Raw genomic sequence first — 24,033 nt, 5'->3', positions numbered from 1 at the left:
TACGAAACATTTTATTGGCCGCTGGTGCTTGGCTGCGGATCATTGATGTTGTCATCTGAGGCAATAGTTGGGGTTACCGGAGTTGGTTTTTTCATAAACATGGTGAGCTTTGTCTGAATTGTATGTTTCTTTTTTCTTCATAAATTTCACGATATGGACGAAACACATTGTGCGCCATCCGTTCAATCCTTGCAAATCGTTCGATGTTTGGGTCCATTGCTTCGAAATATATAAGAAGTTTATTGGGAGGGGTTTGATGAAAAATATTCAAGACACAAAACACAAATTGCTGTACCGAGTCCAGGATAACAGTTGAAATGGTGCACGCGGAGATGGTAGTGCTGCCGGAAGCTGGTCCACACTGTCGTACGCCCAGCTGGGCAACGTTTGCGCTGCCAGACGCGGAGCAGTCGTGGCTAGCGATTGTGATCGTGAAGTTGAATGGTCGTAAGTTGCATAGGTCGTAAGTCGATCCTATAGTCAGTTTTCCTGGCCTGGCTAGTCCCCAACCTAAATCTTATTATTAGACTATCCATCATGATCTGAGATCTCCAAGAAAAAATATTTCTATCAGCTCTTACATGTTGACAGTTACCTCCCAGGAGTCTAGGACAAAGGCAAGACCTCTTTTTGGTCAAGGTTATTATTATTATTATTTACTATATAACATGCCATCATTCTGTTATTTTTTTTCTGTTTTATCTTCAAAATAACCCTAATTGGTGGGAAAGGATGTTTATGATTATAAACAAGATCTCAAAAGAAAGACACTTGGGTAAGGTTGCAGAGTTGATCCTTGACTCATGGTACAATACTCTTTCCCCTCTCTGAGAGCCCTGAGTCCTGAGAAGAAGATGGAAACAAGATGTGTATATGTGTGTGTATGTGCGTGTGCTGGTGTTTATAAATGTATAATAAGTATGTGTAGATATTTGTATGTCTCTTTGTGCACATGTGGATATCTGTGTCTATATGCATATTTGTGTATGTATGTGTGTGTACAGTGGTGCACACCTGTAATGCCAGCTACTCAGGAGACAGACAGGGGAGGATCACTTGAACCCAGGAGTTTGAGAAAGAGAAAATTTCAATGATCTTTTTCTTGCAGTTCGAAGGAAAAACCTGGGGCTGGGCATAAAGAGACATAAAGCATAACATAAAGAGGCAGAGAAATGTCTAAAGAAAAACAGGTGACCAAGAATTAATTAGTTCATCTATAAAGAAATATAGCACTTTAGCAGCACAATACAACTGGAAGATCACTTCCTCTAGAACCCTGATAATCTTTGTGAGAAAACTGTTGGTCACATATGTTAATTACCAAAACTCACAGGGCCCTGTGCAACAGAATTGGAGAGTAAAACCATCTTTTCAAAACTTACTATGCTACAAGTGGCATTCAACTCTTTCTCAAGCAAGATTTCACAAACCTACCTCCAGCTTCCAGATGATGAGGGAAAGTGTGGTGAAATTTTATAATAAATTGTGCCCGTCTCTCAGCCCATCTCCTCCTATTGAAGGGAAGGAAAATAAGGCCAGTGCATTATAGCCCTGCCTGACAAAAGTCACAAGATAAGCAAATTATTATTATTTAGACCAGAGAGTCCTATATTTGTGAATGCCACACATTCTATGTGAGATCTTCTATTTCAGTTCACTTGTACTCTTTGAAGCAAATGTATAGGATTCAAATTATTCAGAAAATGCTGCCAAGCTAATAGAAGAAAATACTTTAACCACATGAAGTATCGTATTACACTATATGGTGTGGTGGTGAAGTGTGCAGGCTCCAAAAAAAGAAAACACAGATTCAAGTCCTGGCTCTACCACCTTGGGAAAGTTACGTGGTCTCTCTCTGTGTCTCAATTTCCCTATCTAAAATGTGGGGATGACAATAATAGTGTGTATTTCACAGAGCTGTGTTGAGATAAATAATATATGTAAGGCACTTTGAACAGCAGTTAGTGCTATGTAAGTGTTTGCTATTATTTTAACATTTCAGATTATAAATATCTACCCTGTTATTCAGATGACAAGCATCCCTAAGCTGATAACATGATGAAGAGCTTTTGGGTTTCTTAATTTCCATCAGCTTTGAGAGGGAAAAAAAACACCACACAAAAAAGAGCAACTGAAGCAGGTGTGAGAAGGAAACTTGACTTAAGACTGGGGAGCTTGGGTTATTATGCTTTCTTCTTCTGAAGATTTCCGAAGCTCCACTGATAAGATGTTTAATACCAATCTAGCTAAAAAGGACCAGTAGACCCCACAAGACACTGAGTTAGACATAAAAATAGAAGGGTAATAAATGAAAGGTGGAAAACTACACAACCAGAAAAATAAACAACTACCAGTACCGAAAACATGGCTAATTCTCACAGGATTGTGTTAAATGAAAGAAGCCAACCACAAACATGCACATACTGTATGATTACTGATGTTCAAGAACAGACAAAACTAATCAGTGGTGACAGAGGTCAGTATTGTGGTTAACTTTGAGGAGGACAGCAACTGAGAAGGGGCACTAGGGAGCCCTCTGTGGTGATGGAAGCATTCTGTATCTTGAGCTGAGTGAAGGTTAAATAAATATGCACATATGCAAATAGCATGGAGTTGGCCAGGCACGGGGGCTCACACCTGCAATCCAGCACTTTGGGAAGCCAAGGTGGTCAGATCACTTGAGGTCAGGAGTTCAAGACCAGCCTGGCCAACATGGTGAAACCCCATCTCTACTAGCACAAAAATTAGCCAGGTGTGGTGGTGGGCACCTGCAATTCCAGCTACTCGGGAGGCAGAGGCAGGAAAATCACTTGAACCCAGAAGGAGGTTGCAGTGAGCTGAGATGGCACCACTGCACTCTAGCCTGGTGACAGAGTTGTACGGAGTTGTAGCTTAAGGTATATGTACCTCACTGTATGTGAGATACTGTCTTAGTCCATTTGTGTGGCTATAACAAAATATGTGAGACTGGGTAGTGGGTAAAGAACAAAAATGTATTTCTCACAGTTCTGGTGGCTGGGAAGTCCAAGATCAAGGTGCCAGCATGTTTGTAGTCTAGTGAGGGCTTCTCTCTGCTTCCAAGATGGCACCTTGAATGGCGAGTCTGCCAGAGGCGACAAACACTGTGTCCTAACCAGGTGAAAAGGACAGGAAAACAACAACAAAAAACTGAGCTAGGTAGCTCCCTTTCATAAGGTCACTAATCCCATTCATGAGGGGGCTCTTCCTTCATGACTTAATCATCTCCGAAAGACTCCACTTCTTAATACTATCACATTGGGGTTTAAGTTCCGGCATGAATTTTGGAGGAGATACAAATATTCCAACCATAGCAAATACACATTAGTAAAAAGAAAGGAAAAAGAAAAACCTTGTCTCTAAACATAGTATTTTAAGAGTTTATATATTTACAACCCAGTTTTCTGCTTGCTAACATACATATTGGTGGCCATGAGTGTCATTCCCAGCTGAGAAAAGTTTCAGTAAATTAAATTTTCTTCTCATATTATCTATTAATATCTTATTCACATACAATCAAATTTCTAACCTAGATTTTAGGTTAAGACAGAAACCCATAGTCGTTTGTTGCAATGTGAGAATGGCAGAGAAAGAGATATTAACTAGCAGAATCCAACTATAAAAATAAGGGCAGAGTTCTCTGCTAATGACTTCCCCCAGACAAATCATTACTTGGATAGCAATCAATCAACTAAAAATGGAAGTGAGAAAAATTCCTTTTGCAATGGATAGATGCTTATGAGACTATTAAGTGAAGAGGGTTCAGGAATAAGGGGATAAATGGCATGCTAATTTGGGGTTGAATGGAGTAATGGGATATTCTTGGAAATATAAGAATCCTGCTTAATGGGACTTGTCTACTTGAAATCAATAAACCAATATACCCAAACTCAAAGAGATAAAGGACATGAGCACCCAGAACAAAATTACAGAAATAGGACCTGGTGCGGTGGTTCATGCCTGTAATCCCAGCACTTTGGGAGGCTGAGGCGGGCGGATCACCTGAGATCAGGAGTTTCTGACCAGACTGGCCAAAGTGGTAAAACCCCATCTCTACTAAAAATACAAAAACTAGTCTGGTGTGGTGATGGGTGCCTATAACCAGCTACTTGGGAGGCTGATGCAGCATAATCACTTGAACCTGGGAGGCAGAGATTGCAGTGAGCCGAGATTGCGCCACCGCACTGCAGCCTGGGCGACAGAGTGAGACAAAGAAAAAATTACAGAAATATATTTAGCAAAGAGGCACCAAAGTTGAGATAAGGGTCACTGTTTCACGTCTGATACTTTTAATTATTGAGTCATGGGGATGGTAAGCCAGGGAACAGAGTCTTCTAACTGAAAGTTAAAACCAGCCTTTGGGGTGGCTTCAGAGAGCCTGTTCAGACTCAAGAAGTGAAAGCAGATGTTGTGTGGTAGAAAATATCCTGATCGCAAGGGCATTTTCAAAGACAGTGGTGCTCGGGGAAAGAGAATGTTGTGTATTTTAAAAGAAAAAGAATAGGAAGAATGGAAACAAGGAAGAAAAAGTGACCAGAGGGTAGGTTGACCATATGTTCTGGTTTGCAAGGTACAGCTAAGATTATGTCTGCTGTCCTGGTGCAATTATAGTAGTGCCCCTTTCACTCTCCGAAGTGTCTGGATTTGGATGATAAAGCGTATGATCATCCTACCAAAGAGAGGAAATTAGCCAGAAGTCCCATGTGTCGATTTCAAACTGTGTGTACTGAGCCGCAGCCACGCTCGTGCCACTGCCCAGCTGAGGGGGATGCACCATCTCTGCCACACCCTACCCCGCCCTGCCCCAGTCTCCTGGAAGGCTGGAACGGAACTGTCGACTCCCGCGCTTCTCTAGTGCCACCTGCAGGTTATATGAGAGAACTGCTCCTCCCCATCCCACTATCCACCACCCTGCCCTGGATAGCTGACGCTGGATAGCCTTGGACTTGGCCAAAAGACATTCAGAGCTCGCAAAGCCCAGGCTGGGGAGTGAGCTAGACCCGGCAGTGAAGCCCACATTACAGAATCAGATAGGTCCAGCTTAAACCGACAAAGCCAAGCTCTTCTTCTTCCTATCCACTCCTGTCCTGTCACATTTTGTAGAGGGAAGGCCTGATTCAGAATTTTCACTGTAGGATTGTGAAGCATACAGCTGGAGCCTTCCAGGTGCCATTCCACGTCTCTGTCTTTCCCCTAATACATTAGGATAGTGGGGAAGCAAGAGAACTTAAGTTTACTAAGCTCCTACTGTGTACTGGGCAGAGTGGGCACTTTTCTCTCCAACTTTGCAATTGATGGAACATAGGTGATTATACATCTGGGATATAGGATCAGAGTGGGCTAGTGATGTACTCTCAGTCACTCAGCTGAAACTGGAACCCAGGGGTCCTTGACTCTAACACTGGTGCTCTTTTTGGGTCTCCAGCTTGAGCAATAGTTGCAAAATGCAAAGAGCACCATGAAAATCTAATATTGATCTGTATAAGACTGTTGCAAACAGAAACATGGAGTGTCTTTGTGGGGCTGATGGGGAGTGGGAAGATTATACCAATTCTATATAACCTAGGAACTTTCTGAGGAAAATGAATGAAGCATGACTGAGTGCAATTTGTCTGATAAACAAAATCTGTCAGAACGTGGGGCTTGTGGGTCCTGGGTTGTGAAGATGAGAAACCATGGTGCTGGACATTTCCTAAGGTGTTCTTTATGAAATTAGGGTCTCAGTGCCTCCACCTTCTTCATGACCCTAGGCAGTTTCCCATTTGTCTTCATCCTACTGCCCGGCATCCTAGCCATCAAACTGTTGTTGGAGTTATATCTCCATAAAATAAAAATCAAAAATCATGGTGGGAGTCATTTACACCCTATGAGAGTCATCTAAGATTCCCTTTTCTTCTCAGACCCTTTAGCTGAAGTTGGTTATGAGAGAGGATGGGGAGGGGGAAAAGGGTCAGGGCGAGCACTCTTGGAGCTTGCACTGTTTCTTGCTGATGCCCTGGCGCAGTGTGAATGTCAATCTAAATGGAGAGCTCTATGCATGTTCCTCTATATTCCCTTTGTCACCAATACCAATTCCCAAGGCAGATCCCGGAGGGCTGGACTGAAGGACCTGGAGGTAATAGAAAATGCTTGGCTTTGGATTTCAGATCAAGTTCTGCCGGTGACTTGCTGGATAAAATCAGACAAGTCAGTTTATCTCTCGGCGCTTCAGTGACCTCATCTGTAAAATCTACTCTCTTAGCAATTATCAAGTATACATTGTTATTAACTATAGTTATCATGCTGTACAACAGGTCTCCAGAACTTACAACATTATATTTAATTCTGATCAAAGTACTGGATATGTAGAGTTAAGAAAAAGATGCTATCTGGAACAAGAAATCCTCAGTAAAACAAGAAAAGAAGAAAAGAAAAACAAAATGATAATAAAAGGCTTATATCAAAAAGCATTTTCTCAGGCCGGGCACGGTGGCTCAAGCCTGTAATCCCAGCACTTTGGGAGGCCGAGGCGGGTGGATCACGAGGTCAAGAGATCGAGACCATCCTGGTCAACATGGTGAAACCCCGTCTCTACTAAAAATACAAAAAATTAGCTGGGCATGGTGGCGTGTGCCTGTAATCCCAGCTACTCAGGAGGCTGAGGCAGGAGAAATGCCTGAACCCGGGAGGCGGAGGTTGCGGTGAGCCGAGATCGCACCATTGCACTCCAGCCTGGGTAACAAGAGCGAAACTCTGTCTCAAAAAAAAAAAAAAAAAAAGCATTTTTCTCTGCCTTTTCCTTTCTTGCCTTTGAGTCCTAATTTTAAGAGGCCATCACTTTAAACTCATTTTGCTATTTCCTCTGGTATTGATCATCATATTTCTGAAGAACGTTTATGTTGCTATTTCTTGATTTGTTTTCTCCAGTATCTGTTGATTCCTAGCATAGCACAGTATAGGGCTTACCTCCCTTCTGAGGTCTTATTTTCCTTGCCTCCATTTCACCAATTTGACTGGATCATAATCTTATGAAATCAAAAGCATTTACATTCTTGTAGCTATCTAAATATTGTTCCCTAACCCAAGTCCTGCACTGAAATTGTTTCATTTCTTTCCATTTCTCCTCTGGGGGTAATAATTGCTTCAGATTTTACCCCTTCATTTGCTTATTTATTTATTTATTTTTACCAATTACTTACCAATTTTTTTCAGATGCTCCAACCAATCTATCAAATGCCTAGTGGTAATTATCCAAAAACTAAGATACACTGGATCAGCCCCATTATTTTCCCGGAGGCTTCCCTCTCTCCCTTGCCCTCCATCCTTCTGCTCCAAACTGGACTCAGCTCTCAGCCTGTGGCATGGCTGGCATCCTGGCATGTCTGCACCATCATGTGAGTTTCCTGCTGCCTCTTCTGTGTGCATCTCCTGTTCCCTGGTCCCAGATTGTCTTTTCCCTGGTCTACTCTCTCATGCGTTGCATCACATCTTCCAGTGGCTTCCTGAGAGAGAGTGAATGGAAGCCAAGCCTTCTGACCCTCACATACTATGAATGTCATTATTCTACCCCAACTCCTGAATAACAGTTTGGCTGGAAATAATGCTCTAATTTAAATATAACTTCTCCTCACTTGGGAAATATTGCTCTATTATTTTCTAGTTCCCGGTGTTGTTGGGAAGAAGTCAGTGTCATGCTGAGTCTTGGCTCTTTATATATGACCTGTCTTTTCTCTCTGGAAGGTTGCAGAATTTTCTCTTTATTCTTAGTCCTTTTCTGAAATTTTCCAATGATGTGCCTTGTTGTAGCTCTTTCTTCATTCACTGTGCTAGTCATCTGGTAGACTCTTTTGAACTAGAAAATTATGTCCTTCTATTGGGGAAGCCACCATCAGGTTCATGTGAGCTGAGTAATCACATTCTTTTCTTCCAAGGACAGAGGTATCAAGGCTCCAGGAACCTTATAAGTGGATGGGGTCAGAGGTGAATCCAACAAAGCTGCAGCACCCACTGAGCTCATGTCCCAGGGCTAGGCTCTGCCTGAGGACAATAGACATGGGTAAGATCCACTTCCTGCCCAGTCCTATGGTAGGGCTCAGGACACACATGGTCCAGGAGGACCCCAGCCCCAGGCTACATTTACATGTACGTACCTGCGTGTAGCATTCAGTGAGCCACAGGACAACTTAGGGGAAGGGGCAGCTCCAGAGAGCAGGATAGGAGGGAGGTAAATAATCATGGGGTGGGGAGTGGCCTTGTGGGGAAGGGGCAAAGGCAGGGTTTTGTGTGTGTGTGTGTGTGTGTGTGTGTGTGTGTGTGTGTGTGTGTGTGTGTTATGTATTGGGGGAAATGGGGAGAGCATCTGTAGTTTTGTTTTTCCCCTTTTCTGGCCACTGCACCCCTTTTTTAGTGAATAGTTTTTCTTCCCATCATGGACTGAATATCTCTGTCTCCTCCAAATTCACATGTTGAAGCCCTAACCCTCTGTGTGGCTGTTGTTGAAGACGAGGCCTCTCAGGAAGTCATTAAGGTTAAATGAGGTCCTAAGGGTGGGGCCCTGATTCAGTACTATTGGTGTCCTTGTAAGATGAGACACCAGAGAGTGCACTCACTCTCTCTCCGTACAAACACAAAGAAGAGGTCACATGAACACACAATATGGCAGCCACCTACAGGCCAAGAGAAGAGGCCTCAGAATGAAACCTACCTTGCTGGCACTTTGATTTGTATTTCCCAGCCTCCAGAACTGTGAGAAATAAATGTGTGTGGTTTGAGCTGCCCAGTCTGTAGTATTTTGGCATGGCACCCTGAACTAATGCATCTCCCCTCCCTACTTCAATCACATGACACTAGAGGGCTTGGCAGTTTTAGTGTCCCAGCTACCCAGCCAACCCAGATGAGACCAAACCAAGCAGAAATTTTCTTCTGGAATTTTCTGAATAGGAACTAATGGAGGGGAGCTCCATCCTTTCTTGAGGGCAAAGCCAGGAGATAGAAGCCTTGTGCTATCGACAGCCTGATTCCAACCTTCTGGGGAAAGTTGCTCTGAGAACACAAAACTGATCTGCAGACTGAGGAGGAGACAGACAAAGGAAGGAGCCTACAAATCCTAACAGCACTGGTGACTCTGAGTCCAGGTATTCCTGAGCCCCAACTGTTCCCTGCCCTGTCCGTGGCTAACTTACTGACCAATGAACTTCTGTTTTTGCCTAAGCAAACTCAAGTGAATTTTCTGTCACACACCCAAAGAGCCCTGACTGCAGTTGCAGGGCATGTCAGAGCTGGGCTGGCTGGGCAGAGGACAATGTGGGTGGAATCAGCTGTGACAGTCACACAGGAAATGCAGTTATCCCATGGCCTCCATGAGGTCTTTTTCCAGCCTCAACTGTGAGCAAGGCTGGGCTCATTTGCTCAGAAGATCAGAGTGAGGGGTCTGGTCAGAGGTGCCATGCTCAGAGCCATCTTTCCATGGGCCAGAATCTTTGTTTCAAAGTCTTTGCCATCAGAGACAGTTTTAGTCACATCTTGGGTTCACTTGATCAATTGCTGTTCTCTTACTTTCAGGATCTTTACACTAGGCTGCCCCACGTGGATACTAGGAGGCCATAGGCATCCTGGCCAGAAGTCTAGACCCCAAAATCAACTCCTGCCAGCCTGCCCAGGATTCCAGAGGGCAGGACTGAAGGGTGGTGGGAGGAACCCAGCCTGGGCATCCATTATATGTATACCAATCTTGATATGTCTCCTGAAACTTTTCAACACTAAAGTTTTGGCCCTGGTGGGGCACATGTGGGAAAGACAATGAATGCCACGTCTCCAACTAGTTCCCCCATCAGAACTGGTTACTGCATCAAGCACCCTCCTTCATTAAAACTGGAGATACAGACTGGGTGTGATGGCTCACACCTGTAATGCCATCGCTTTGGGAGGCCAAGGCAAGCGGATCACATGATGTCAGGAGTTTTGGACCATCCTGGCCAACATGGTGAAACACTGTCTCTACTAAAAATACAAAAGTTAGCTGGACATGGTGGCACACACCTGTAATCCCAGCTACTCAGGAGAGTGAGGCAAGAGAATTGCTTGAACCCAGGAGGTGGAGGTTGCAGAGAGCCAAGATCACATGACTGCACTCCAGCCAGAGCTACAGAGCCAGACTCTATCTCAGAAAAAAAAAATGGACACACCAAGGGCCACTTTCCTAATGGATGGGTCTTCTTGGTCCATCTCATGCTCCCAACAGAGCTCTCTCCCTGGGATGGGAAGGTGCTATTCCAGGGCAGCATTTTTGACCCAGCCTCCAGCCAAAGCCAGTCCCCCTGCTAAGCAGGGCCTAGAGTTACACTGGAGGGTGACAGGCCTCGCCTGGAAAGTTCTTGCTGAAAATGATCAGTTTCCCATACAAGTACGGCCTGGCAGTTTAATTCAAATTAAACCCAGAAGGAGACTACTGCTTCAGTCTGGACTGCTTGGAAATTGGGCTGTGTAGGGCCTTTGTGTTCTGGAAATTGTGCAGTCAGACACAGCTACAGCAAGTACACACAGAGGGTGCCAACCTAGACAAGTGTGCATGTGTGTGTGTGTGTGCGCACACACACACACACACACACACGCATAGCAGAAAATCTAGAAATCAACTACTTTAATTTCAGCTGTCATGGAAGTTTTGTGTCATTTCCCCCAAAATCACAAATTTTATGATTTAGTCTTGTTTTTATTTAGAATTACTTAAGGAAAAGGAGAGCTAAGTGCAGTGACTCACACTTGTAATCCCAGCACTTTTGGAGGCTGAGGCAGAAAGATCACTTGAGTCTGGGAGTTCGAGACCAGCCTAATTAACATGGTGAAACCCCATTTCTATAAAAAATACAAAAATTAGCCAGATGTGATAGCATGTGCCTGTGATCTTAGCTGCCCAGGAGATTGATGTGGGAGGATTGCTTGAACCCGGGAGACAGAGGTTGCAGTGAGCCAAGATCACATCTCTGCATCCCAGCCTGGAGGAGAGAGTGAGATCCCATCTCAAAAAGAAAGAAAGATAAAAAGAGAAAGAGAAAAGAAAATGAAGAAGAGAGGGGAGGGGAGAGGAGGGGAAGGGCCTCACTGTGTTGCCCAGACTGGCCTCAAACTCCTGCCCTCAAGCAAACCTTCAGCCTTGGCCTCCCAAAGTGATGGGATAATTACAGGTGTGAGCCGCCATACCTGGCCTCATTGAGTTTTTAAACTGCTTTTAATCCTATGTCTGCAGAGTTAACTTTTTCATTTTTTGTTTTATTTTGAGACAGGGTCTCACTACGTTGCCCAGGCTAGAGTGCAGTGGTGCAATCACAGCTCACTGCAACCTCAAGTTCCAGGAGACAGATAAAGAGTGGTGTACGTGTCTCGGCTGCCCAGGCTGGGCTCCTCCCACCACCCTCGGTCCTGCCCTCTGGAACCCTGGGGCATTTTTCTTCTGACTAAAGAACTGCTTTTAACACTTTTCATAGTGCAGGCCTGCTGGTAATTATCCTGGCTTTTGTTTGTGTGAAAAAGAGCAATGGGATCCTGATATCTGATATAGGGAAACTTAAGTGGCTACATCTAAGAACTTTGAGCCTCCAGTTTCCACTGAATGCTTTGGGCTAAAAGAAGTAGCCCCCTTTCCTTGCTAAGAGAAGGGCAGCTGCCCCTTGTCTGGAGACTAGGCAAAGAGCCTCCAGCAAGGCCCTCCAGCAGGATGAGGTGTGTCGTCATTGCTGCCCCACATTGACACCAGGCTGTGGTCGTTCCTCATCATGGCCCAAGGTCACAAGCACAAACTGCTCTGGGAGAATGATTTTGTTTTTTCTGCCAAAAATGTTGCAGGAGCTGCCTAGTATGTACTGATAGAATCTGGGAGAGGAGGTAGAGGAGTGGACATAGGCTGTCGGACTAGGGGGAGACTAAAGGCTGTGTACATGAGAATACACTGACTTGGGAGCACTCTCGGGAATTAATGGCTTGGCAAGGATGCCTGGGGCTCTCACACAGTGCTGGAGTGGCTCCTTGAAATGTGGATGTAACAGTTGCTGCAGTGAGTTAGGTGAGCTTATAGAAATGCGGTGAAATTGTAGAAATGCATTCGCAAAGCATCAAAGAAACCGGAAAGTACAGGGGATGTTGGAATGTTTCATATGTCCCAGCAGATTCAGAATCCACCACTTGACTATGTGCCCTTGGAGGGCTCACAGGAGCCCCCTTCTCTAGGTTCACAAGGAAGGCACTAGTGAGAAGGGCTCCTGAATCTTTGAGAGACTCTGGCACTATCCTTTGTGGGCCAGGATGGAGAAGAGGAGATGCCACCATCAGACCAGGCTTCGTGTTGTCAGTGGGAATGGTGGAAGGCCAGAGCAGCAGATGCCAGGTGGTGGCACATCACCATCATCGACAAGGTAGGTGTTATTGACTTAATTGGTAGCAAGGCTAGAGGGATTACCAGGATGCCTTGACCTCCAGGGATCTGTTATATCGGCTAAAAACTGACAGCATTCCTTGGGCGAGTTATATAGACAGTTGACCAGGGTATTTTTTTTTTTTTTGAGACAGGATTTTACTCTGTTGTCCAGTGTGGAGTGCAGTGACACAATCATAGCTCTCTGCAGCTGCAACCTCCCAGGCTCAAGCAATCCTCCTATCTCAGCCTCCGAAGTAGCTGGGATTATAGGCAAACACCACCGTACCTGGCTTTTAAAATTTTTAGTGAAGATGAGTTCTTGCAATGTTGCCCAGAATGGTCTCAAATTCCAGAGCTCAAGCAATCCTCCTGCTTCGCCTCCCAAATTGTTGGGATTATAGGTGTGAGGCCTGGGATATTCCCTGATTTGTATATTCAGGAAACAACAACAAGAAAATCTGGCACACAGAAGCCTGCAACAAAGAACTGCCATTTCCCACCCAGTTTTCAGACTGAGACAAGTGAGACCTATAGCTCATCGGTTGTAGGGAAAGCTAGGTATTCTCGAAAAAGAATCCTACAACATTACCTCATGACATTCAATAATTGTTACCTCAGTCCTTCTCCAAAGAGATCTGGGGTCATTGATGAAAGTAACTGTAGCTGATGAAACAGAGAATACTCAGCCTGTTTGAGGGCCATTAATACAAGATTAGAGCTGACCCTAACACCCTCAGACCCACAGTGCCATCATGGCTCCTCCCCAGCAAGACTGAGGATAAGTGAAGATAATAAATGGAACTCTGGATGAAGAGGCCACAGCCCCATCCAGTTGTCATTTCTCTGTCCCTAAATATGCAGTTGATAGAAGTATGCTTAGAAGCGAACAGAGCTCTGACTTTTCTCCCTGACCTGTGGGTAGGAGCCACAATAGTAGGAAGAGCCAGGGGGACGTCTCTGAAACCGCCCCTTTCCCACTTCCAGGAGCAATGCAGTATTCCAGGTGGAATCACAGAGATTTATCAACTCCCTCAACTGTGACTGTCACCTTATAATGACAATATTCTTACATTTCCCCTCTTGTCCCTTGTGCTATTCTTGTCACCATTTTACTTCTACATGTTATAAACCCCACAACTTTACTACTTTTGCCTCAAACTCAATTATTTCTAGACTTCCAAAAAAATAAGAAAATAGGGACTTTAATATTCATTCGTGTATTTATCACTTCAGTGGTCATTCCTTTGTGTAGATCCAAATTTCTGTCTAGTGTCATTTTTCTTCTGACCACAGAACTTCTTTTAACACTTCTCATAGTGCTGGCCTGCTGGTAACTATCCTGGCTTTTGTTTGTGTGAAAACGTCTTTATTTTGCCTTCATTAAATTTTTCGACAATTTTCTATTCTATTTTTATTTTTGTAGAGATGCGACCTCACTGTACTACCCAGGCTGATCTCATACTCCTGGCCTCAAGCAATTCTCCTGCCTTGGCCTTGTGAAGTGCTGGGATGATTACAAGCATGAGCCACCACACCTGGCCTCATTGAGGTGTTTTTTTTTTTTTGTTTGTTTTTTTAACTGCTTTTGATCCCATATCCGCAGAGTTAACTTTTTTATTGCTAGTAACTTTTTGTTTTATTTTGAGACAGGTCTCACTATGTTGCCCAGGCTGGAGTGCAGTGGTGCAATCACAGCTCACTGCAACCTCAACCTCCTGGGTTCAGGTGATCCTCCTGCCTCAGCCTTCTGAGTAGCTGGGACTGCAGGTGTGTGCCACCATGCCTGGCTAAGTTTTGAATTATTTATAGAGCTACGTCTCCCTGTGTTGCCCAGGCTGGTCTTGAACTCCTGGGCTCAAGTAATCCTTGTGTCTAAGCTTCCCAAAGCGTTGGGATTACAGGTGTGAGCCACCACACCCAGGCTGTGTGTGTGTGTGTGTGTGTCGTTTTCAAAATATCTTCCATTTCTGTCTTCTCATCATGCTCAGATTTTTCTAACCTTCTTAAACATATGGAGCATATTATATTTATAACATGTTTTTAAATTTCCTTGTCTGCTAATTACACCATCTCTGTCATTTCTAGGCCTATTTCCATTGATTTATTTCTCTCCTGGTTATAGGCCCTATTTTTGCCTTTTTGTTTGTTTGTTTGTTTTGTTTTGGAGACAGGGTCTTACTCTGTCACTTTGGCTGGAGTGCAGTGGTGTGATTTGGCTCACTGCGATCTCCATCTCCCAGGTTCAAGTGATTCTCATGTCTCAGCCTCCCAAGTAGCTCAGACTACAGATGCGTACCACCACACCCAGGTAATTTTTGTATTTTTAGTAGAGATAGGATTTCACCATGTTGGCCAGGCTAGTCTCAAACCCCTGTCCCCAGGCAATCTGCCTGCTTCGGCTTCCCAAATTGCTGGAATTACAGGCATGAGCCACTGCATCTGGTTATTGTGTGGTAATTTTTTATTAACTGATAGACATTGTGTTTTTGTGTTGTGATTGCTGGATTTTTTTTTCCTTTAAATGGTGTGGGACTCTGTACCAGCACTAGTTAAGTTACTTGAAATAAGTTGGATTTATCTATTCAAGGTTTGCTTTTAATCTTTGTTAGGACAGTTTCAGAGAAGCCTTTATTTAGCCCCACGGTTCAGGTAATACTTTTCTAAAGATTCTCTTCCATTTCCTAAGTATTATGAGATGTTTTTATTCTGACTTATGAGAATATGAATTCTCTCTAGCCTGTTCTGAGCTCTGGAGATTCTTTGGTCTGTTTTCTGGCGGTTCTTTCCCTGGCTACTTTCTTCTCACATGCCTATATCAGCCCTGAGCCAAAGGCTTCAGGGCATCTTCCACAGCTCTCCAGAGTGCACGCGTTCTCTCTTCTCCCACTTCCTCTCTGGTACTCTACCTCACAAACTCTACCGGCCTTGAAGATCTTTCCAAGCTCTGATTTTTGTCTCCTGAATCCACCAAGATCACTGAACTTTGGATTCCCCCTCCCTGTGTTGGAGCCTGTAAATTGTGTCCAGCAGTAAACCAAGGACATTGCAGGGTTCACCTTCTTTCAGGGATCATAGTTCTGCTCGACCTATTCTCCAGTGTCTGAAAACTATTGTTTTATAGATTTTGTTCCATTTTTCTAGTTGTTCAAGGTGGGAGGTAAATCTGGTCTCTGTTATCCATCATGGCCACATGTAGAGGTTGCAGGATGTTGTTTACATTTGTATCTTTTTTTTTTTTTTTTACCTCGCTCTGTCACCCAAAGTGGAGCCATCTCAGCTCACTGCCACCTCCACTTCATGCCCTCAAGCCATCCTCCCACCTCAGCCTCCCAAAGTGCTGGGATTACAGGTGTAAGCTACTGCACCCAGCCTAAATTGTATCTCATTATCATCGAAGCTACACATTTTTCCTGTGTGTCAGCAGCATTTGTGTTTTTCTTTGATCTTTCATATACTTTTTTCATTTTTCTAAGAATTGTTGGTCTTTGTCTTCTCTACTTTTAGAATAGAATAAATACAATATTAATAGTACTTCTAATTGTGGCCATGATGGAGTAACTGTATCGATGATAGACTCCCAGCATAAACAACTACAAAGCTAGACAAAGTACACAAAGAAATTGTCTTCAGGCACTGGGCCGTAGGCAGTTTGAGGTACAGTCTGAGAGAAGGGAATCATGTGAAGTTACTGCTACATTTTTCTGGTGGAGAAAGTTTCCAAACCCTCAATCACAGCATGAGGAAGCAGAGTCCAGGCTGAGAGTATCAGTCTTGTTTGGTGGAGAAAAAGGTCTGCACTCAGGGCTGCTGAAATGTGTGTGGCAGAGTATCAGAGAGGATATTTCTTAATCAGTTGGACATTGTGAACACTGATTGTACAGATGTGGATTATGTTATCTAGTATTGAGTTTTGTTTTGTCAGGGAATTAAGTTACTGATGGGTTAATTGATCATGTGTGTCCATGTGTGTTGCAGAGAAGGGCCCCAGAAATCTTACAGAGGTCTCTGCAGGTCCTTGGCCAGATCCCAAGCTATGAATGTACAGATTGAGACTCTGCAAGGCCTAGCACAGAACAGCCAATGGGAAGCTGAAAGCTAAACAGGTATTTCAGTGCTCACAGATGCTGGAGATACATCTGAATTCTGGCTCAGCCAGAGTCTCCACTCTTGGAGTCTCAGGTCTTGATGAATAATCTAGACATTCACAGGAGGACCTAGAAGGCCATGCCTTAGGATTAAAGAAGATTCTTTAGGAATAAGGGCAAAATGAAAAACAGCTCCCCCTAACAAAACCTAAAACGTAGCCTGGACACACATGATCAATTAACCCATCAGTAACTTAATTCCCTGACAAAACAAAACTCAATACTAGATAACATAATCCACATCTGTACAATCAGTGTTCACAATGTCCAACTGATTAAGAAATATTTACTAGACATGTGAAAAAGCAAGAAAATACATCCTAAAATTAAGAGAAAACCAGTCAATATGAACAGACTCAACCATGCATGGTGGCTCACGCCTGTAATCCCAGCACTTTGGGAGGTCAAGGCAGGTAGATCACTTGAGCTCAAGACTTGGAGACCAGCCTGGGCAACAGGGCAAATCCCTATCTCTATTAAAAATTCCAAAATGAGTTGGGTGTGGTAGTGTGCAGGCATCCATAAGCCCCAGGCTGGGGACTGGTACCAGTCGGTGACCTGTTAGGAAACAAGCTGCACAGCAGGAGGTGAGCGGTGGGTAGGGAGCATCACTGCCTGAGCTCCACCTCCCATCAGATCAGCAGGCATTACATTCTCATAGGAGCATGAACCCTACTGTGAACTGCACATGTGAGGGATCTACATTTTGCACTCTTTATGACAATCTAATGCCTGGTGATCTGAAGTGGAACAGTTTCATTACCATAACCACTTTCCCCCCACCCTGTCTGTGGAAAAATTGTCTTCTGCAAAACCAGTAAGGACTGCTGGTGGCATGTGCCTGTGTTTCCAGCTACTTGGAAGGCTGGGGTGGAAGGATGGCTTGATTCTGGGAGGCAGGGGTTGCAGTGACCTGAGATCATGCCACTGCACTCCAGCCTGGAAGATGGAGTGAGACTTTGTCTAAAAAAAAAAAAAAAGGGGGGGGGGGGGCTGGCCACCAAGGCTCACCAGCATTTTGGGAGACCATGGTGGGTGGATCACCTGAGGTCAGGAGTTCAAGACCAGCCTGGCCAACATGGTGAAACCACTTCTCTACTAAAAATACAAAGATTAGCTGTGCGTGGTGACATGCACCTGTAGTTCCATCTACTCGGGAGGCTGAAATAGGAGAATTGCTTGAACCTGGGAGGCAGAGTTGCAGTGAGCTGAGATGGTGCCATTGCACTCCAGCCTGGGCTAAAAGAGTGAAACTCCATCTCAAAAAACAAAACAAAACAAATCATAAATGACTCACACATTGGAATTATCAGGCAAGAACTTTAAAGTAACTACATGTGTACATTAAATAATTTAGAAAAATATCAACATCTGCGTAGATGGTGAAAAAAGAATTTTAGCGTAAGTATGTTCTAAATATGGTAAATACTAAAAATTATTCATTTGTGATGAGAAATATAAATTTCAGTGGGTGGCCTATGTTATATCTGGCATCTCTTCCCCAAAGCCAAGCAGGAGAGAGTCCAGAGTTCTATCTTCCAGCAGGTGACCTAGCCTAGGACAGGGCCTGGCCAGGGGTAACTGTGCATGGGATGAATTAGAGATGCCAGTCATTCACTGTGTCAAAGGTTTTGCCAGCCTTGCATACAATCAATACTATTTTTATTTAATATTTTTGTCTAAAGCAAGTTTTAAAATATCAACCTTTTATTTGGAAATATAGATTCAGAGGAAATTTCAAAGTTGGTACAAAGTGGGTTCATATACTCTTCACTCAGTTTCCTCCAAAGGTTCTATTCTATTAAGTGTAGAGCAATATCAAAGAATGTCAGGTGTGTAGGTCAAAGCCATTTTATCACATATGTAGACTTCTGTAACCACTGCTACAATCGAGACACAGAACTGTTCCACCACCACAAAAAAATCCCCCTCCTGCTATTCCTCTGCTGTTTCTACCTCTTCCCCTCCACTATTCCTACTTCTGGCAACCACTAACCTGCTTTTTTGTCTTTATAATCTTGTCACTTCAAGAACATTATAAAATGCAAAAATTAGCCAGGCATGGTGGCACGTGCTTGTAGTTCCAGCTATGTGGCAGGCTGAGGCAGCAGAATCACTTGAACCTGGGAGGTGGAGTCTACAGTGAGCTGAGATCTTGCCACTGCAGTTCAGCCTGAGAGACAGGGAGAAACTCTGTTTGAATGAATGAGTGAATGAATGAAGCCTTGGCACGGTGGCTGGCACCTATAATCTTAGGACTTTGGGAGGCCAAGGCGGGTAGATCAGTTAAGGCCGGGAGTTTGAGACCTGCCTGGCCAACACGGCAAAACCCTGTCTCTACTAAAAATACAAAAATTAGCCAGGTATAATGGTGGCACCTGTACTCACAGCTACTTGGGAGGCTGAGGCACAAGAATCACTTGAACCTGGGAGGCACAAGCTCAGTGAGCTGAGATCATGCCACTGCACTCCACTCTGGGCCACAGAGTGAGACTTTGTCTCAAAAACAAAACAAAAGCCAACCAAACAACAACAAAATTATATAAATGGAATCACATAGTATGTGGCCTTTTGAGCTTGGCTTTTTTTTTTTTTTTTTTTTTTTCACGCAAATGCCCTTTGAGGTCCATCCAAGTTTTGCATGTTTCTTTTTATTGCTTTTTTTTTTTTTTTGAGACCGAGTCTTGCTCTGTCACCCAGGCTAGAGTGCAGTGGTGGAATCTCACCTCACTGCAACCTCTGCCTCCTGGGTTCAAGTGATTCTCCTGTCTCAGCTTCCCAAGTAGCTGGGATTACAGGCACCCACCACCATGCCTGGCTATTTTTTTTTTTTTTTTTGAGATGGAGTTTCGCTCTTGTTGCCCAGGCTGGAGTGCAGTGGTGCAATCTCGGCTCACTGCAACCTCCGCCTCCCAGATTCAAGCGATTCTCCTGCCTCAACCTCTGAGCAGCTGAGATTACAGGTTTCCGCCACCATGCTCGGCTAATTTTTTTGTATTTTTAGTAGAGATGGGGTTTGCCCTGTTGGCCAGGCTGGTCTCAAACTCCTGATCTCAGGCGATCTGCCTGCCTCAGCCTCCCAAAGTGTTGGGATTACAGGTATGAGCCACCGTGTCCGCTCCTTTTTGTTTGTTTGTTTCAGTAGAGACAGGGTTTTACCGTGTTGGCCTGTCTGCTCTCGAACTCCTGACCTCAAGTGATCTGCCCACCTGTGCCTTCCAAAGTGCTGGGATTACAGCCATGAGCCACCATGCCTGACCCCCTTTATATTGCTGAATAGTACTTCATAGAACGGATATATCAGTTTGCTAACCATTCACCTATTGAGGGGTATTTGGTTGTTTCCAGTTTGGGGCTATTGCAAATAAATCTGCCATGAACAATCATGTATGAATTTTTTGTGCAGACATCAGTTTGTTTTACTTTCTGGTACAAATGCCCAGAAGCAGTTGCTGGGTCATATATTGAGGTGTATGTTTAATCAAGTAAACTGCCTAACTCTTTTCCAGACTGTCTGTACCATTTCATATTCCCACCAGCAATGTATGAGAGATTTAGTTTTGTCTGCATCCTCAGCAATATTTGATATTATCACTATGTTTTATTTTAGTGGTTCTAATAGATATGTAGTGATATCTTACTGTGGTTTTAATGTGCATTTCCCCAGTGGTTGGTATTGAAGAACTCTTCATGTGCTGTAAGTCAACTCTTTCTGAAAACCTAAATAAATGTGTTTATAAGAGTAACTTTTGCTTTGAGAGGCCAAGGCAGGTGGAATGCTTGATCCCAGGAGTTTGAAGCCAGCCTGAGAAACATGGTGAACTCCATTTCTACAAAAACTACAAAAATATCCAGGCGTGTTGGTATGTGCCTGTGGTCCCAGCTGCTCAGGAAGTGAAGCAGGAGGATTGCTTCAGCCTGGGAGGTCGAGGCTGCAGTGAGCCGTGTTTGCACCATTATACTCCAGCCTGGGTGACAGAGCAAAACCCTGCCTTAAATAAATAAATAAATGAATAAAAGGAAATGTGTGATTAGTGGTTCTCAAAGTGTGGTCCCCGAGCCAGCAGCATCAGCATCAGCATCAGCATCAGCATCACCTGAGAACTTGTTAGAAAGGCAGATTCTCAGGCGCCACCACAGACCTCCTGAAACAGAATCTCTGGGGAGTGGGTTGAGCGATCTGTGGTGTAACCAGCCCTACCAGTGAGAATTGGAATAATTTGCTACACATAGAAGGCAATGGTAAAAAGAAATGCACCTGCCTATCACCTAAAATCCTCTCGTGGGCCCCAGGTTTGCACACCACACTTTTGGGCAGGACCACTATCACAGAGACTGTGAAAGAATGCTCCTCCCCCTGGACTTCTGCAGTGCACAGCTCACACAGCTGCATGTGGCATCTCTGAGTTTGGGAAGCGCTGATCTAGTCCTACCTACAGCTCTTCCTGCCTTTCATTGGACTGAGAAAAATCAAGGCTCTGAGGAGGGTGAGATTTGCCCAAGGTCACCCAGCAACAGGATTAGCCTCCTTCGCCAGGGCCCTCACAATGCCTGGCCTGTTTAAAGCCTGCCCCTATTGACCGCCGTGTGAAAATCCAGCTTGGCAGATTGGGGAAGGATACTATCCTGTGCACCTTATATTTATAGCTGAATATACATGAAAAAAGTCAGAAAATACTGTTGAAGCAGTTATTTGGGGAGTGAAGGGGTTTGCTGATTTTTGGTGTTTTTAACTTTTCTATATTTCATAATTTTTATTGCAATAAGTACATTTAGTTACATAACGAAAATGTATTAAATATGATTTTAAAAATCAAGATGAAGGCTGATCCAGCCACAGCCTATCGTTGGCAGAGTCAGGAAGCCTTCCAGTTAGAGCAGGCCCCCACCTGCTCCATCTCACACCCTGGGCCTGGGAACATGCTAGGTCGTCTGTCTGGTCACCCTCACCCTTTGGTAGCCTCCACATCCACACCCATCACCACCCCCTGTGGGCGAGGGCCTCCCCTGCATCCAGCCCTGGGCACCCCCAAGCCCAAAGGACCCTCATGGTCTGAAAGTCTGCCTCTCTGTCTCTAAAGAGAGGAAAACTCCTTGGGACATGTGTTCTGCTTGACCCATCACCCCTGGCCTGGTACAGAAAAGTGGACAATGAGTATTTGGCAAATAAATGAATGAATGATTAAAACTGGAATGAATCCACAAATGGCCATTTCCTGAGGCCCTTCTCCAGCTGGCCTAGGTGGAACCAGTTCCACTTTTCACAGGAAAGCCAGGTGTGAGGAGCGGGGCAAGTATGTGTGAGGCTCAGGTTCTCGAAGGCTGGATGGACACCGGGCTTGTGGCGCGTCTAGGGGTGGCAGTGCTGCTGTGGGATCCTCGGGGTGTTCTCATCCCTGGGATCCCCCAGTGTATCCTGGTGCCCCCAGCTGCTACATGGCGTGAGAAGGCCTGGCTGGTGGGGACACACAGGGACTTGTTTGAATTGCCTACCTGGTCAAGCCCAAGGAGCTGTGCCTCCAGCCTCTCGGGGAAAAACTCACTTTTGATATGTGACAATAGCTGCAGGCAAGGGTCGGGAGAGGTGTGCTGGGCCTTGGCCTTAGAAGCCAGAAGCCTCTGACTTTCTCCCAGGAGGGCAGGAGATCAGACAGAGGTGACCCGGGCTCCCCTGTTTACCTCAAACCCCTTGTGAAGCCTCCCTCTTTCTGCCTGTGAGGTGGGTGGGGTTGGAAGGAGAGGCACTCACCTGTGGGCCTCTGACTTCTCTGCCTAGGTGTGCCTGGAATTCCATGCTCTGCTACACTCCACGTCCTGATTACAGCCTCCCTGCCTCCAGAGCAGCCTGGCCCAGGGAAGACCTGGTTGCTGCATCAAATGATAGGTAGAAAATAGAAGTAGGGGCCAAGCACAGTGGCTCATGCCTGTAGTACCAGCACATTGGGAGGCTGAGGCAGGAAGATCACCTGAGGTCAGGAGTTCAAGACCAGCCTGGCCAACATGGTGAAACCCCGTCTCTACTAAAAATAAAGAAAAATTAGCCGGGTGTGGTGGCACATGCTTGTAGTCCCAGCTACTTGGGACGCTGAGGCAGGAGAATGGCTTGAACCTGGGAGGCGGAGGTTGCAGTGAGCTGAGATTGTGCCACTCCACTTCAGCCTGGGTGACAGAGGGAGACTCTGTCTCAAAAAGAAAAGAAAAAGAAAATGGAATGGAAAGCTCTGGAAAGGAGTTGAGGAGAAGGTACCTTCCCAAGGATGTGTAGGGTTTTTCCAGAATGGAACTTGACTGGTGTGGAGAACAGAGTCAGGTGAGAACAGTGCAGGGAAACATCAGGAGGTGGGAAGTGTGGCTCTCTCTTTGGGAGCTGGGGTGACTTGCCTGGGCCAAATGGCGATAGGCTGTGGGTAGGGGCGGGCAGAGCTGGGGTGTCTGGAGCCTGAGGTCCCTGTTCTTGCAGCGGACTGGAGTGCAAAACAACTATCTCTGCCTTTTGGCTGGGGGACACCCTCTACTTCCAAGCCCAGACATACACCAGCTGCCACAAGCCTCTGAGGCTCTTCAGAGGATGAATGTACAGCCACGCCCATGCTGGACTAGCCTGCTGGGCCCACCTGCACCCTGGTCAGTGCCCATGACTGAGGGGACTCTCTGGGGACAATGGAGATGTCTCAAGTTCCCCTCTTGCAGGTAGACCAGTCCTTGGGATCTGATGTCAGGCTGGGGTGGGCAGAGGCTCTTCTCTGCCAGGGTGCCTGGTGAACAGCAGGTGGAGCAACTTCTTGACTTTCCTGGACCCCAGGACACAGCTGAGCACAGGAGGTTGAGGCTGAAGCAAGATGTAATTGCGCCACTGCACTCCAGCCTGGGTAACAAAGCAAGACTTAATCTCAAAAACAAACAAAAAAAAAAAAAAAAAGAGAAACTAGGGCTGTCACAGTGTCTCAGGCCTGTAACCCAGCACTTTAGAATGCTGAGGTGGACAGATCACTTGAGTTCAGTAGTTTGAGACCACACTGGGCAACATAACAAAACCCCATCTCTACTAAAAATACAAAAAATTAGCCAGGTGTGGTGGTGTGCACCTGTGGTCCCAACTATAAAAGAGGCTGAAGTGGGAGGATCGCTTGAGCCCAGGAGGTTGAGTCTGCAGCAAGCCATGACCATGCCATTGCACTCCAGCCTTGGTAATGGAGAAAGACCTAATCTCAAAAAAAAAAGAAAAAAAGTGCTGGGCCAAGTGGCTCTCACGCCTGTAACCCATAACTTTGGAAGGCCGAGGTGGGCAGATCACTTGAGCTCTGGAGTTTGAGATAAGACTGGGCAGCATGGCAAAACACCCCTACCAAAAATACAAAAAGTAGCTGGGCATGATGGTGTGCACCTGTGGTCCCAGCTATTCAACAGGCTAAGGAGGGAGGATTGCTTGAGCTCAGAAGGTTGAAGCTGAAGCAAGCCATGACCACGCTATGGCACTCCAGC

The 24,033-nt window shown here is 45.2% G+C and overlaps 1 long non-coding RNA gene across 1 annotated transcript; it reads left to right on the top strand.

The window, feature by feature from the left end:
- Nucleotides 1-482: 482 nt before the first annotated feature.
- Nucleotides 483-23,633, top strand: LOC116535004. Its single transcript, XR_004261995.1, has 3 exons — nt 483-881; nt 22,293-22,302; nt 23,621-23,633. It is a non-coding gene; the product is annotated as an uncharacterized LOC116535004 (long non-coding RNA).
- The last annotated feature ends 400 nt before the right edge of the window (nt 23,634-24,033 follow it).

The sequence above is a fragment of the Sapajus apella genome, unplaced genomic scaffold (assembly GCF_009761245.1).
Source record: "Sapajus apella isolate SASKATOON/1434 unplaced genomic scaffold, GSC_monkey_1.0 scaffold91, whole genome shotgun sequence".
In the NCBI taxonomy this organism is placed as follows: Eukaryota; Metazoa; Chordata; class Mammalia; order Primates; family Cebidae; genus Sapajus; species Sapajus apella.
Note: the sequence above shows the minus strand (reverse complement) of the source record. Positions and strands in the feature narration are given on the sequence as shown.